At 35.2% G+C, this 14,303-nt stretch overlaps 1 pseudogene; it reads right to left on the bottom strand.

The window, feature by feature from the left end:
- LOC100154654 lies at positions 408-2,186 on the bottom strand (annotated as a pseudogene).

The following is a 14,303-nucleotide window of genomic DNA, read 5'->3' on the forward strand; positions in this document are numbered from 1 at the left end:
CACTGAGTTTCACAAAAGAGAAAGGTGTCAGTTACAACTGGAACCACTAAAGAGGTGCCCCTTGCTTGTGGGGACACAGACACAACAAGTACTTGTTAAGATGTTCTGTGGTGGCATAAATGTGGGAATGAATGACAGGAGTTAAGCAACAAACGACAGAACAGAACCGCATGTGGGCTAAAGCCAGAGGGCCTTTTCTCCATTTTAAATTGCAATCAGCAGGTTACCTTCAAAAGAACTTTAATGTCAAAGAACACTTTCTAAAGTTTAAAATAAATTCAAAGTGGTCACTAAAGTTAGAGAGGTCAGTGGGGAAGAAATAATTTTTGTTCTAAAAACCAAGTTTCACACAATGATAGACACTAAATCTAGTCCCATGTGCTTGTGGCAGAAGGAAGAGACTAATCTTAATAAAGACTGGTCTTCTTCATGATGCATAGGAACTCTTTGCTCATTGACTTCTTCATCTCCATCTTGATCAGCTTCATCTATCATATCTTGCAGCTCTCCATCATTGAGGTTCTCACCCAACTCCTTGGCCATGCATTCTAGATTTCTGAACAATATCTTCCCAGCTTTTTGGATTTCTTCTTTGATATATTTCTCAGACATTTTCTGAGCCCTAACAGTCAAAAATTCAATGAAGTTCATTTTTCCTGTCCCTTCCTTGTAAAATTCACTTATTTTCTTGATCTCTTCTTTCTTGGGCTCAGAGCCTAGCACTCTCATTGTCACCTTAAGTTTCTTAGCATCTATTGTCCCAGCTCAATCAATATCAAAGAGATCAAAAGCTTCCTAGATTTCCTGTTTCTGCTCCTCAGTAGGTTCTGGTTTAGGACTCATCCTTTTTCACTGGACAGTTGGTGCCATATTTGCCTTCTTTTTTTTTTTGTATTTGCCTTCTTAAAGATAGAGGACATTGATAATGGACTCTGCTTCCCTGTTGGTAAGGCAACCAAAGTTCACACTGATTCTGCCAATTCCCAATCATGATCCCTTTAATTATCTATCATAATCTCCAGCACATTAGTTGGCATAGATCTCTGTGATTGACTATGTGTTTAAACTTTAGAAGACATGTACTGAGCACATCAGTTCTCCAGAAGATTGATGAAAGACTGAAAATGACGGGTATCCTAAATTCCAAAAATGCTGTTATAGGATTTTCATACTGTGCTCTGCTCCTGGGGTAAATTAAGAAGAGAAATTTAACAATTGTGCAGTTCATCAGGTAATCATCTAGAGAGTGAGATGCCTATTTAAAAAGACAATACCAGTATTCAACAGTGATTTTACTGATGCTCACCTTATATGTATTTGGGCAAGAAAATTCCCTCCTGAAAAGGAGAGGAAATACATTTTCAACAGACTCTCTTTACTTCTTTCAAAATTATGTGTGCTTTCCTCTCAGTTCATACTGATTGGATTGCAGAAAACCAACACATAGAATAATTTAGAATATTTAGAATTGATTATTTGCACAAGATGGGGTAGAAAGCAGATAAATTCCTATTTATATTCTACGATGGAGAGGTAGTGTTGAGTGGAATGAACAGGCAAAACTTCTAACTAAGCTCACTTATGACACCATGCCTATTGAGTATTAGGATACTGTTGGGAAACTTGAGTAATTTCCTTCATTGACCAATATGAAATATATGGGAAATTCCAAGATGGCAAGATAGAGTTGTTGCTACTGATGAAATTGGATATTAATAACAGAACAAGGTCGAATTCCTAGATTTTCACATCAAAGCAAAGAGCAAAGTTCAGGAATTTTTCTACGTTAATTCAATTTTGTGTAACTGTAAGTTTTCTTATAGTTTCTAGACAGCTAGACCCAAAAAAAAAAAAAAAGCCAAGGATTGATTTTTGACACTGCTAAATTCTAATCACGGTAGAATTTACAGATTTGCCTTGTGTATGAAAGTTAGTACATTGATTGGCAAAGAGGATGAGCCCAACAATTTGGGACTATCTGAGAGGATTTAGAGTATTTATAACATCCTAACCCCCTACATCACACTAAAACATCTTTTATTCTTTCATTACTTGAGGAAGCACTTTTTCTTCCCTTGCCCTATCTTGGTTTGCAACATGTCTTCCTCACTAAGCTTAATCATTTCTAGCTTTTGATTTAGAGCGAGAGAAGTGTGACTCTTCCTTTCACTTGAACGCTTTGCCATCGTAGGGTTGGTTCTCAGTTGGCCTAATTTAAGTATTGTTGTATCTCACGGAATAGAGTGACCCAAGAAGATGGAGGGAGATGGAGGAACAGTCCATCCGTGGAGTAGTCAAAATACACACATTTATCAATTAAGTTTGTGTCTTATTTGGAAGCTGTTTGTGGATCAACAATTACAATAGTAGCATCAAAGTACCCTAAGCATATATCACCATAGTGAATATAATAATAGTGGAAAAGATTGAAATATTGCTAGAATTGCTAAAATGTCATCCAGAGACAGTGAGTAAGCAAACGCTATTGGAAAAATGGCGTTTAGTGCTTTAGTCGACACAAGATTGTCACAAACTTTCAATTTGTAAAAACTTCAGTATCTGAAAAGGGTAATGAAAACTGTATGATGAAACTGATCCAATCACAACATCGAATTTTTAGCTATTGATGGAATTTAAAAAAAGGTTTTATACTCCGTTTAAGAGTTTCTTATCCCTTAGAGATCAATGACAACAATTCCTAGGTTAAACTTGCAATGATCTCTTTGGCATAAGCATAAAAGTAGGTTAGAAAATCTTTATGTATATGCAAGAGCCCATTGGTTTGACCATGTACTAATAAAATTACAAAATAGAGAGGAAAAACTATTCCTTAAGAGACTACTGAAGGGTAAAAAAACATCATTTTTGCATGTTGGGAGGGGGTTCCAAATGTGGCAGCTGTAGAGACAGTTTTCACATGAGACAGGCAGCTTCACAATGGTGAGCAGCAGTTCAGAGTGGCTTTGAGTTTTTCTAAGAAACTTCATCTAGGGCCTGTTTTCTTAGTCATCCAAGAATTCTGTTAGCTATTTCTCTGCTGTGTTTTATGCCTCTTCTTTTAAGCCAGCTGGAAGAGTCTCTACAGTTGAACCCTGCTAAAAGAATCACTGAATAAGTAGCCACATGTCAGTAGCCCTCTCCAGCATGGATGTTGTTTTGATAAATTAATCATGGTAAGATCTACTTTCATTATACTTTGAACTATGCATAAGCAGAGGTATATTGATGGGAAACAAATTAACTGAAGAATTTAGAGAAATCAAATACCATCCCAAAAAAAGTGAAAGAGAGGAAAACAGTATTTTTCACATTTTCCTGAATACTAGAGTGTAATATTATATGAAAATGTCTGTGGTTATAGTTCAGAATCCCTTGGTTAAGAAGTATAATTCGCAGAGGTGTCAAACAAGTCTCACTGAATGGGGGAGGGGGAGGGACTATAGAGATCTGGTTTTTAGGGAATATTCAGGGGATCTAACATGGCAGCTTGATGTGAGCTAAGAGAAAATATAGTCTAAGAAAAAAAATAATGAACGTTGTTTTAGGATAAATAGGCATCCTTTCATGCTATTTGCACTTGCTTCCAACTCTGCAATCAGGGCTACTGAATTATTTTCTGCCTCCATTTAATTCATACCCATAACTAAGAAACCCTTCTGTTTTGCAGAATGATACAAGCCTTCCTTTTCTTTTGTTTTATAGATGTAGGAAACGTGTTGGTTTTCCCTGTTTTTTTCCAATATAATCTGTAACTTGCTCTAATAGCAAGTTATAAGCAGACCTATAGTTACGCAGATATAGTTAAATACCTGAAACTTTCAAGAAAATCTTAATTGACCACTGAGAGATCCTTGGTGATCTATGCTAACATAAGGAACAGAGCATATATTTTGGTATCAAAGTAGCTATACAAAAGTAATGAATACACACACACACACACACACACAACTTGGCAAATTACAACTTTCTAAGTCTTATTTTCTAAATATATACAATGATGAAAATGTTGTCCTTGGGGAAAAATACATGAAATTTCTTCATAAATGCATAATATATAGAATGTGGATACATGTATATAGTGGATGGGCAGTAGTATGTGTGTTTATGTTTGTGGGTATGTATGTGTGTGTACTTAAATCAAAGTGAAGATATCAATCCAAATTCCATTGGCCTTGTATTGAGAGGCAGAGGCATGACAATGAATTATCACTAAGACTCAAATTAGGCTCCAAGTTTTAAAAAGGAAAAGTTAATAGAGATGAAAATTTATTTTTCATTTTGTTCTATTGTGGCAGAGAAATAGATTTAACAGAACACTGAAACATGACTGTGAATACATATTTTTGTATATCCTATGTGAACTCAAACTGCTTTGATCCTTCTGATGGATATGGAAAATAACACTTATACCATATCAAAAGCCACATGCCGTGTACCTCCAAGGCTGTGGCAATCTGCTCTAGAAAATAGATACAGCACAGCAAATGCTAACAAGACTACTAATATTTAATTAAACTTAAGGTATTCTATTGTCATCTGCCATGATCTAAGTTGTGCAGAGCTAGGATGGTTAATTAAATGGGGATATATGATGAATGTCATTATCCTTGCATCATTTTTGTCTTTGAGAGTGTCACTAATTTTCCCATTTTCCTTGTGATACAGTATAATTTTTGACTTATCCTTTCCAAAGGGGGAACAGTTTCAGGAAATGCTACTTGACCTTTTCTATTAAAATGACTTTCACAACATATGGTAAGGAACAGATGTGAAAGATATGCCTATTGCTTAGTATTTCCATTACCATTGTATATTTGGAAACTAGGGATATATCCACTCAGTGGATCTGAGGTCTTGGTGGGCCCACTGCAAGATGGATCTTGGCCAGTGAATCAGAATAGTTAGTTTGTAGGTTTTTCTACTAGGTCAATTTAGTAGAATGACCCATTTTCTAAAACTGGGTCATTTTAGATCCAATGAACCATGCCAACTTCTCTTAGTCTACTGATCCCTTTTCTACAGTCTTAAATTTCAGTTCTGGCATTTCTGATTTATTTAATATAAGCCATTTTTTCCCAAAGGTTTTAAAAATTATCTTAAAATTTATATTAAAGCCAAATCATGTCACTGGCTAAGGGAGGGTACCCCCATATCAACAAAGTCTCTCATCCAACTTTCTGTTTCATCCCCATAGATCCTACATCCTCAGTGTCCACCACAAGGAATACTCGTGGAATATTCTAATACTTATACTTGGCAGTGTACGTTGGAAGCCTATCACTCCTTTAGCATAAACTTATATTCCTTTAGCAGAGCCAACACGTCTCCATTTATCTTCATGCTGAGATTTGACTCTCACAAGTCTAATGACCATAGCGGTGTTAAAGGCAGATTCTTATAAGAGCACACATCATGTTTTGAGGAAGCTGGCCTATTTGATATTTTACATGTCTTCAAAGAAAGGAGTAGCTCCATCTTCCAACAAAAGAGAGTAGGTCCCTTCCGCAGGCCTCAAGAGTTCAATAGATCTTGGGTTCAAGCTTCTCCAATGTATCTTTTCAGATATCCCCACTTCATATGTCAGAGTCTAACTCCTTTCATATTAGGAGCCTGAATTTGACACTGGAGATTTTCCAAGGCTAATAAATCAGCCTTTTATTCCAACCTTACAATGAAGTCCTGGCATCAGACTTTTACTCTGTCTATGACTTAGCTATAGGAGATAAATGTCTCTTTAAGTACTGCCAGGTACACTATCCAATTTGCAATTTAATTTGTGATTGATCATGCTGAACCTGTTATTTTCTTTCTTCAAATCACAAATTCTCCACATCTACGTCAACCTAATTGAATGAAATCATAGGCTTTTTAATCACCCCTATACCTATTAACACAAGTCAGTGCATTTCCTTCCATTACATCTCAAGTTTATCACAGTTGAAATTCTTAACAATGGTGCTTGTGTAGCTCCACTTTCTAACAGCAATAGAGTCATAATTCTCAGCCACTGTTCTTGGTCCAACTCCAGAGTTCCAACCTTATTGTCTGCTTTTTAGGATAGCTCCTGGTACCAACTATTTTTAGGTTAGATTTTCCAGAAGGAGTTCATGTCCACATGATTTACTGAAGGAATGCTCCTCAGGAAAACTTGTAAAGAAATGATAGTTAATTTTTTAAGTTATTTTTAATAGCAAGGAAGAGATTTTTAGGTAACATCTAGCCTTTTCTTGATCCAAAAATGCTCCGGAGCATAAATTATACTACAGAGTTTTTCTTTGAGAGAAAAGGGAACAACTCTATCCCCACATGTGTCATTCATTACTTGGGAAGTATCAAAGGTAAGGAAGCTCTTTGGACTGAGAACTAATTTTATAATTGGCTAGAGAGAACTAAATGTAAGATATTAGCAACAAATACTTGCAGCATCTGGATGATGAAGGATCTAGTCTGGGAAAGGAAATATGAACAAGGCACCAACTATGTCTATTGCACTTATACAAAGTAAATACTTAATGCTAGTTGAAATAAAAAGAATAATTACCAACATCTATTAATGACACATTATTGATATATTTTAATTATAATTTTATCATGGTCACTTGAGGAATTTCTCAAAATGTACACATTCAAAAACTATCAGATACAAACTGTTGCCTTTGGAGTGGATTGGTGATGAGATCCTGCTGTGTAGCCCTGGGAACTACGTCTGGTCACTTATGATGGAACATGATAATGTGCAAAAATAGAATGTGTACATGTATGTGTAACTGGGTCACCATGCTGTACAGTAGGAAAAAAATGTATTGGGGAAATAACTATTAAAAAAAAAAAACTATCAGAATTGCTTTGAGGATCCAGATGGAGAACGTAAATATATTTTGAAAATAATTCCCAGTTTGTACTAATATCTACCTTATATACCCTCCATGCCACCCCCCACACCCATCTTCCTGGCCTCTCTTTGCCTCCTTGTAAATATCTACCCTTGTCAGATTCTGCTTATATGCTGCTATTTATTGTGAAATTGTCATTTATACTTCTGTACATAATTTGTTACTCAGATTTCAGGGCTCCTATAGTTATTCTCACATTCAACTCATTCTATTATATTTAAATGTTTATTCTAAAATGTTAATTTGTTAGATTATGAAAATGTTCAAAGAATAGTCTGAATTTTATTTTTTGAGGAATATTTTCTCTGGGCCTAGAATTCTTAGCTGATGGTTATTTTATCACCATAAAAATAATATACCAAAGTCATCTTTAATCACTGTTTCCATTGAGAAGTTAGTTGTCTAGCTTATTGTTGCCTCTTTGTAAATAACCTTCTTTCTCTCCTCCTAAATGTTTTTGCACTTTGTTCTTTATTTTTGGTGTTTTGGTGGTTTTACTAAGATGTACTAGATGTTGTTTTCCTTTACTTTGCCCTGCTTAAGAGTCTATGATGTATGATTTTCATGGATAATGAACTTTCAATTTACAAATTATTTTTCAGATGTATGATATACTCATAAATAAATCCACTCTTAATTTTAACCATTATTTTTTTCATTCTTAAATTTCAGTTTATTTGAGATTTTTTAAAATCAGATTTACTGACATATAATTCATACAATACAAATCACCCATCTAAAATGTGCAGCTGCCTGATTTTTTATATCTTCTTTGTAGTGTCTGTTCAGATCCTTTGTCCATTTTTAATTGGGATTTTTGTCTTCCTAATGTGGAGTTTTAAGAGTTCTTTATATGTTCTGGATAAAAATCTCTAATCAGATATATGATTTTCTTTCAGTGTGTTGTCTTTTCAATTTATTGATGAGGTCCTCTAAAGTACAAAAGTTTTTTATTTTGATGAAGTCCAAATTACCTGATTTTTCTTTCTTCTTTCAACATTACTCATTCCTTTGATTTCATACCTGAGATTTTTCTGTTTTTTGTTTTTCAGTGTTTTTGCTATGCTTTGTCTGGGTGTTATCTCTGTGTTTATCCTACTTGGATTTTGTTAAAGCCTTTTGGATATGTAGATTAATATTTTTCATTAAATTCGGAATGTTTTTAGCTATTACTTCTTCAATATATTTTCTGCTCCTTTTTCTTTTCTACTTCTGGTACTTTCATTATGTGTATGTTGGTATTCACTTATCTTCAAAGTTTTATTCTATATTCTTCATTATTTCTCTGATCTTGTGAATGTCTGATCTCTAATCTATCTTCATGTTTATTGGTTCTTTCTTTTGCAACTCAAATCTGCTCTTGAGTACTTCTAGTGAATTTTTCTTTTCAGTTATTTCAATTTTCAACATCAGAATTGCCCGTAATTATTTTTAATAACTATTTATCTCTTTATCAGTATTATTTATTTGATAAGATATTGTCCTTTTACTTCTTAAATATAGTTTTCTTTAGCTCTGGAAACACATTTTTTTATAATAGCTGCTTTGACATCTCACATATGGATTCTCTCAAAGCCAGTTCTTTTTTTGTTGTTGTTGTTGTTTGTTTGTTTTTTCCTTGTAAGGATCACACTTTATTATTTTTTGCATGTGTTGTGTTTTTTTAAAAACTGAATATGTTAGATAGTGTACTGTAGCAACATAGAACACTAATCATCTCTGCTCCCCATTGTCCAGGTTTTCTTGTTTGTTTAGTGACATGGCTAGACTGTTGGAGTAGTATCTAATTCTCCTACGTTAATAGCTGGACATGATATATTCGTTGTTATGATGTCATATATCAGAGATCACAGCCTTGGGATGTGCATAGTCTCCCTATAAGGACAGAACATTTACCAAGGCCTTCCTTAACTATCTTTTTGTGTGATCTCTCCATACAGCTATCTCCCTCTGTTGGTGTTATATCAAGCTGTTAGCCTCCACTTCTCTCAGCTGATTGATCATGGTTTTCAATAATATCCTGGGGCATAAGTTGTTCCTGAGTCTGTTCCAATTAAATGCAGCTCCTTTTCAAGGGTCTTTTTGCAGGAAGTCTTTGAGACTTGTTCTCATTCCACAAGAGCTTAGCTTAGCTTCCTCTTCCCCAGAGTCTTCTTTTTAAACATCTAGCTGGTCTATAGTTTAGCTTGCTGCTCTCATAAAGCTATCATATACTTTTTAATTGCTTGACACAAAAACCTCAATTGCTTTCAAGAGGAACCTTAAGTTTGAACTTTCTGTCACTCTTTACAAACAAAGTCATTCCTTTTGTGACAGAGCTATGGAACTCTCTTCTTTATGGTCTAACTCTTGCCTCTGGCAGAAATCTCTGTGCAATTTCTCCAGAGCTGTGATCATGTGGTTGCCCACTTCTAGATGGGCATGCCTGATTTATGAGCTCAAGTGCTGGAACAACAGCACCCTTTGGTATTTTTATTTTGTTGTTTCAGATATAGAACCTCCACCCCAAGATCGAGCTTGGTGAGAACAATTAGAACATGGTACTTGAGCCCTACTGTGCCAGAGGTAGAGATTCTATCATATGAATGGGGGGTAGGTAAAGAAAGAGAACTTGAAATCTCTCAGCCACTTTTGCCTGAAGTAGATCTTCTGCAGTATGGAGCTGGGTGGGATGAGAAGTTCTGGTAAGCTGCCTCAGCTAGGAAATACTTTAGGGCTACACTGAGATCTAGAGGATATGGACCCTACTGGTCTTGATTGTACTGTCCTAAATTAGAGTTTCTATCACACTGATCTGGGGATAGGGGAAGGGAGGAGATTGTGGTTCAAGTGCCATAGACTCACTGCTCTTACTGAAATTTAGCAGGTTTTCTTAAATATTTCTTCACTTTCCATATGCTCTCAGGATAACCTCCAGAGACTATACATGATTGCCAATTTTTTAAAAATTTTACCAGTTATAATGTCACTGAGGAGAGGATCCAAGTACTTATTCACACCACCATTCCACATTCAGAAGTCCACACTCCAGAATTCAATTTATTTTTTTTATTATTATTTCAAGTACCCTGCCAAAATGAAACAGTCTATATTTCTTATAACATGTTGAGGACATTTATTTTGAGTTCTGTTTCTGAACTACATTATCCAAATGTCATTCTATTCTTGAATGCTTTTCTAGCTTTTCGTGTAATCTTTTTTGTTAAGACTATATTTTTAGTGCAGTTTTAGTTTTACAGCAAAAATTGAGAGGTGGATACAGAGACTTCCCATATACTCATATACTCCCTGCATCCACACATACATAGCTTCCCCCCATTATCAACATCACTCACCAAAATGGTACTTTTTTTTAACCAGGGATGAACCCACATTGACACACTGTAATCAGCCAAAGTATGTCTAGTTTACCATATGGTTCACTCTTTCTATTGCACATTCTGTGTGTTTGGGCAAATGTACAAAACCATATATCCATCATACAGAGTATTTTCACTGTCCGAAAAATCTTCTGTATTCTGACTACACTTCCCCCACTGCATTTCTAACAACCATCCATTTTTTTAAACTGTATCAGTTATTTTGCCCTTTTCACAATGTCATATAATTAGAATCATATAGTACGTAGTCTTTCAAGATTGGTTTCTTTCACTTAGTATTGTGCATTTAACGTTCCTCCATATCTTTTCATAACAGTTTAACATAGAGATGAAAAAATATAAAAGAGGTTCTTTCCCTCATGTAGTGGGAAATGAAATGTAATAGGAAGAGCCTCTATTGACTATACATTTGAATATAGATGAAGCTCTGTATAAAACAATCTAGCACACTGATGCCATTATCTTCACCTTTGCATAATATGGATTCGGTATATTAAAGAGGAGCAGTTATTTATTTTTAAGCAACAGCTATTAGTTATTTCATTAAAAAAATTCTAGCAATCCAAAGCCCCACATCAACTCAGTTTATTAGTCCTTTAAATCATAATACTTGAGGGACACTCACCACATATATGCTACATTTCTTTGAGTAGAGTTTATGCAGTTGTTTCAAAGTTAATCCCATTTCCTAATGCGTAGCAAGAGCTCTGGAAATATCTTCAGCTCTGTCTCTGCTAGCAGAAGTTGGGTAGGTAGACTCAAAATCTGTATTCCTGGCGTCTTTGTAGCTCACTGTGTATCCATGACCACTGCCTCTGTGCTCAACCGTCAAGACTCTGGTCTCTTACATATTCCATACACTTGTGTGTATTTATAGGACATCTCAGAATTGACTTACCTTTTCATATTAACTACTTTTTATCAAAATCTCTGTTCTTATTTGAAGTTGCCACAATAAGAAGGGAGTTCTTAATGGCATGATATCTATAAAAAAATCTCTGGCTAATATCACTAAACTCAAACTTGCTATTATTTTTTAATTTTTTTTTTAGGGCCACATGTGTGGCATGTGGAAGTTCCCAGGCTAGGGGTCGAATCAGAGCCTCAGGCACCAGTCTCTGCCACAGCCACAGCAATGTAGGATATGAGCTATATCTGTAACCTCCACCACAGCTCATGTCAACACGGGATACTTAACACAATGAGGAAGGCCAGGGATTGAACCTGCATCCTCATGTTTACTAGTTGGGTTCCCTACCACCGAGCCACAAAAAGAACTCCTTTATTTATTTATTTATTTATTGCCAAGTTTACCCCTCTCTTGCATAACTCTGCTTTGTCCTCACATATAGGAGAGGGTCATTATCATTATGGGTAATACATGAACTGGTCTGCCATCATCTTAACTTGACTGAGAGAGGAAACTCTCAAGGCTCATTCATGAAGAGCAGAGTCCTCTAGGAACATTGGGACCACTAAATAATGAGCTCAGGGAACTGTTACCTAAATGCATGTGAAAAAATATTTCGAGTACATGCTTAGGAATATCAGAGTTCCATCTGCTTACTAAATTTATGTTATAGGACAATGGCAATAATAACTATTTTTTCATTTTGTCTTAGACTTATTATGTGCAGGCACTGTGCTAAGCTTTTTTATAAGATTCTTATAATTTAATCTTTACCAAAACTTTGTCAAGCAGGTGCTATGACAGATGAATAAATTGAAAACTGAATCTCACAAATGCTAAGGAACTTTAAGAAAGTTGTATCATTATTGAGGGAACACATGTTGCTTAACACATGCCTGTCAAATGAAACACCCCTGTTGTAAACTTTTTCTGTAAAGGACCAGATGGGGAATATTTTAAGTTTTGTTGGCCATACTATCTCTGCAGCAATGACTCAACTATTCAGAATATGCTGCAGAAGCAGCCAGAGATAATAGGTAAACAAATGGGTATGTCTGTGTTTCAATAAAACTTTATTTACAAATATAGACCAAATTTTTCAAAACTGGCAAGACTTGACCCATAGATGGTAGTGTGCAAACCTCTGCTAACATAATATAGATTTGATTTCACATTATTTTAGTGGATGACCAAATTCTGTTTCAAAATATAAGGAAATTAAATGAAAAGTACTTTTGAAGTGTTCACACCAGTGTATAAATTCACCAAAAAGGAGTCAAGCTCTACTGAGTCATTTTTTTTTTTTTTTTTGCAAAATGGATTAAATCACAAAACCTTTTCCATGCTCAATCTTACATAGTTTATCTGTTCTATATTTAGTCTCTTTCTGCCAAGGAGCTCGATCTCTTTTAAAATATTATTTCATTAATCCTGCCTACCATTCTGTGAGGGTTGGAGATGACATGTATTAAGACATGTTCAGAGTCTTTTAGATTGAACTCAAAAGTTGAAATAAGCTGAGTGATAAGTGCTTGCTGCCCTCATAGTCACCCAGAATCCTTAAAATATGTACTTTGATTTTCAGATGCATGTTGTTCCTCAGCTGGGTGCCTCTGGAAAAGGGATCCAGTACCAAAAAATCCATTTTCCTAAAATGTCCTTATTTGGGGGTATATCTCCCACAAGGATTTGGTTTCTGTAGTTTTTTATAACTTCTTATATCATCAAGATGCTCTGTTCTACAAACCAGCTGTTCTCTTTCTTCTGGTTGATGACTGTTTGTCTTTGGTAGAAAAAGCAATCCATAAAAGTAAAATATTTGGGATCTTTGTGGCATGTGTATGTATATATACATTATATATGTTACCTGTATATATTTACCTATGCCTAGTAGTAATGTAGTACCTGCTATTTTTTTTTTTTTTTGTCCTTTCTAGGGCGCTACCCATGGCATATGGAGTTTCCCAGGCTAAGGGTCTAATCGGAGCTACAGCCACTGGCCTACACCAGAGCCATAGCAATGCGGGATCTGAGCCACATCTGCAACCTGCACCACAGCTCACGGCAATGCCAGATCCTTAACTGACTGAGCGAGGCCAGGGATCAAACCCACAACCTTGTGTTTCCTAGTCAGATTCATTAACCACTGAGCCACGACGGGAACTTCCAGCACCTGGTATTTAGGTGTAAAATAAGGCAATAAATTTACCTTTTAGGTTATGATTGATAATCATCATAAATATGATATTAAAAGATATTCAACTTAAAAAAAATCTTCCTCAATTACCAAATAAACTGTCAATCTCTGTTAGTACTTTTTATTTCCCCTATCTTGCTTAATTTTCTTCATAGCGCTCCTCTTCCTTTCATTTATTATATTTACTTGTTTATATGTTCATTGTCTGTTTCCATTAGCATATAGGGACCATGAGGCCAAGGTTGTTTGGTTCACTGTTACATTTTTACGACCTAGATCAGTGCCTAGAACATAATAGGCACTCAAGAAATATCAGTTAAATTAATAATGAAAAAATCCAAAGGGCCATACTAACTTGAAGAAGGCTTCTAGCAATTTTTTAATCAAGGAAACTTAATAGAAGAATGCATTGATATATTGGACATTTTGCTTTTGGATATTTTAAGTTAAGACCCTACACTCTATCATAGATAGATATGTAACAGGTACAGTGAGAATAAAATGTGGGAGCATGATGGCAACAAGGTTATCATTTAGAATTTAATAAATCTAGAATCTAATAAAAATTCCAAAGATATGTAGAGAGCAATAAAAATAAATAAGCCCAAAAGAATAAGGAAGATAAACTACCAAAAAATGGTGTTCTCAGAAGTTTAAAGTAACCAAAAGAACATGCTTTCATAGAAGCTGTGAACAGTCACAAGAGGAATGGTTCACTCAGCAGTGTTATATGCTGCATATATATATATGTGTGTGTGTGTACATATATATATATGTACATATATATATATGCTTAGGTCTTGAAATCTAAGAGATTACTGTGACTTTTAGAAAAGAAATAGGGTATGAAGAGAACCAAGTTTCCAGGGTTCCAACACGAGTAGATAACAAAGAGTGAAAACACTAGATATAGATTATAATAT

This window comes from Sus scrofa, chromosome 5 (genome assembly GCF_000003025.6).
Source record: "Sus scrofa isolate TJ Tabasco breed Duroc chromosome 5, Sscrofa11.1, whole genome shotgun sequence".
In the NCBI taxonomy this organism is placed as follows: domain Eukaryota; kingdom Metazoa; phylum Chordata; class Mammalia; order Artiodactyla; family Suidae; genus Sus; species Sus scrofa.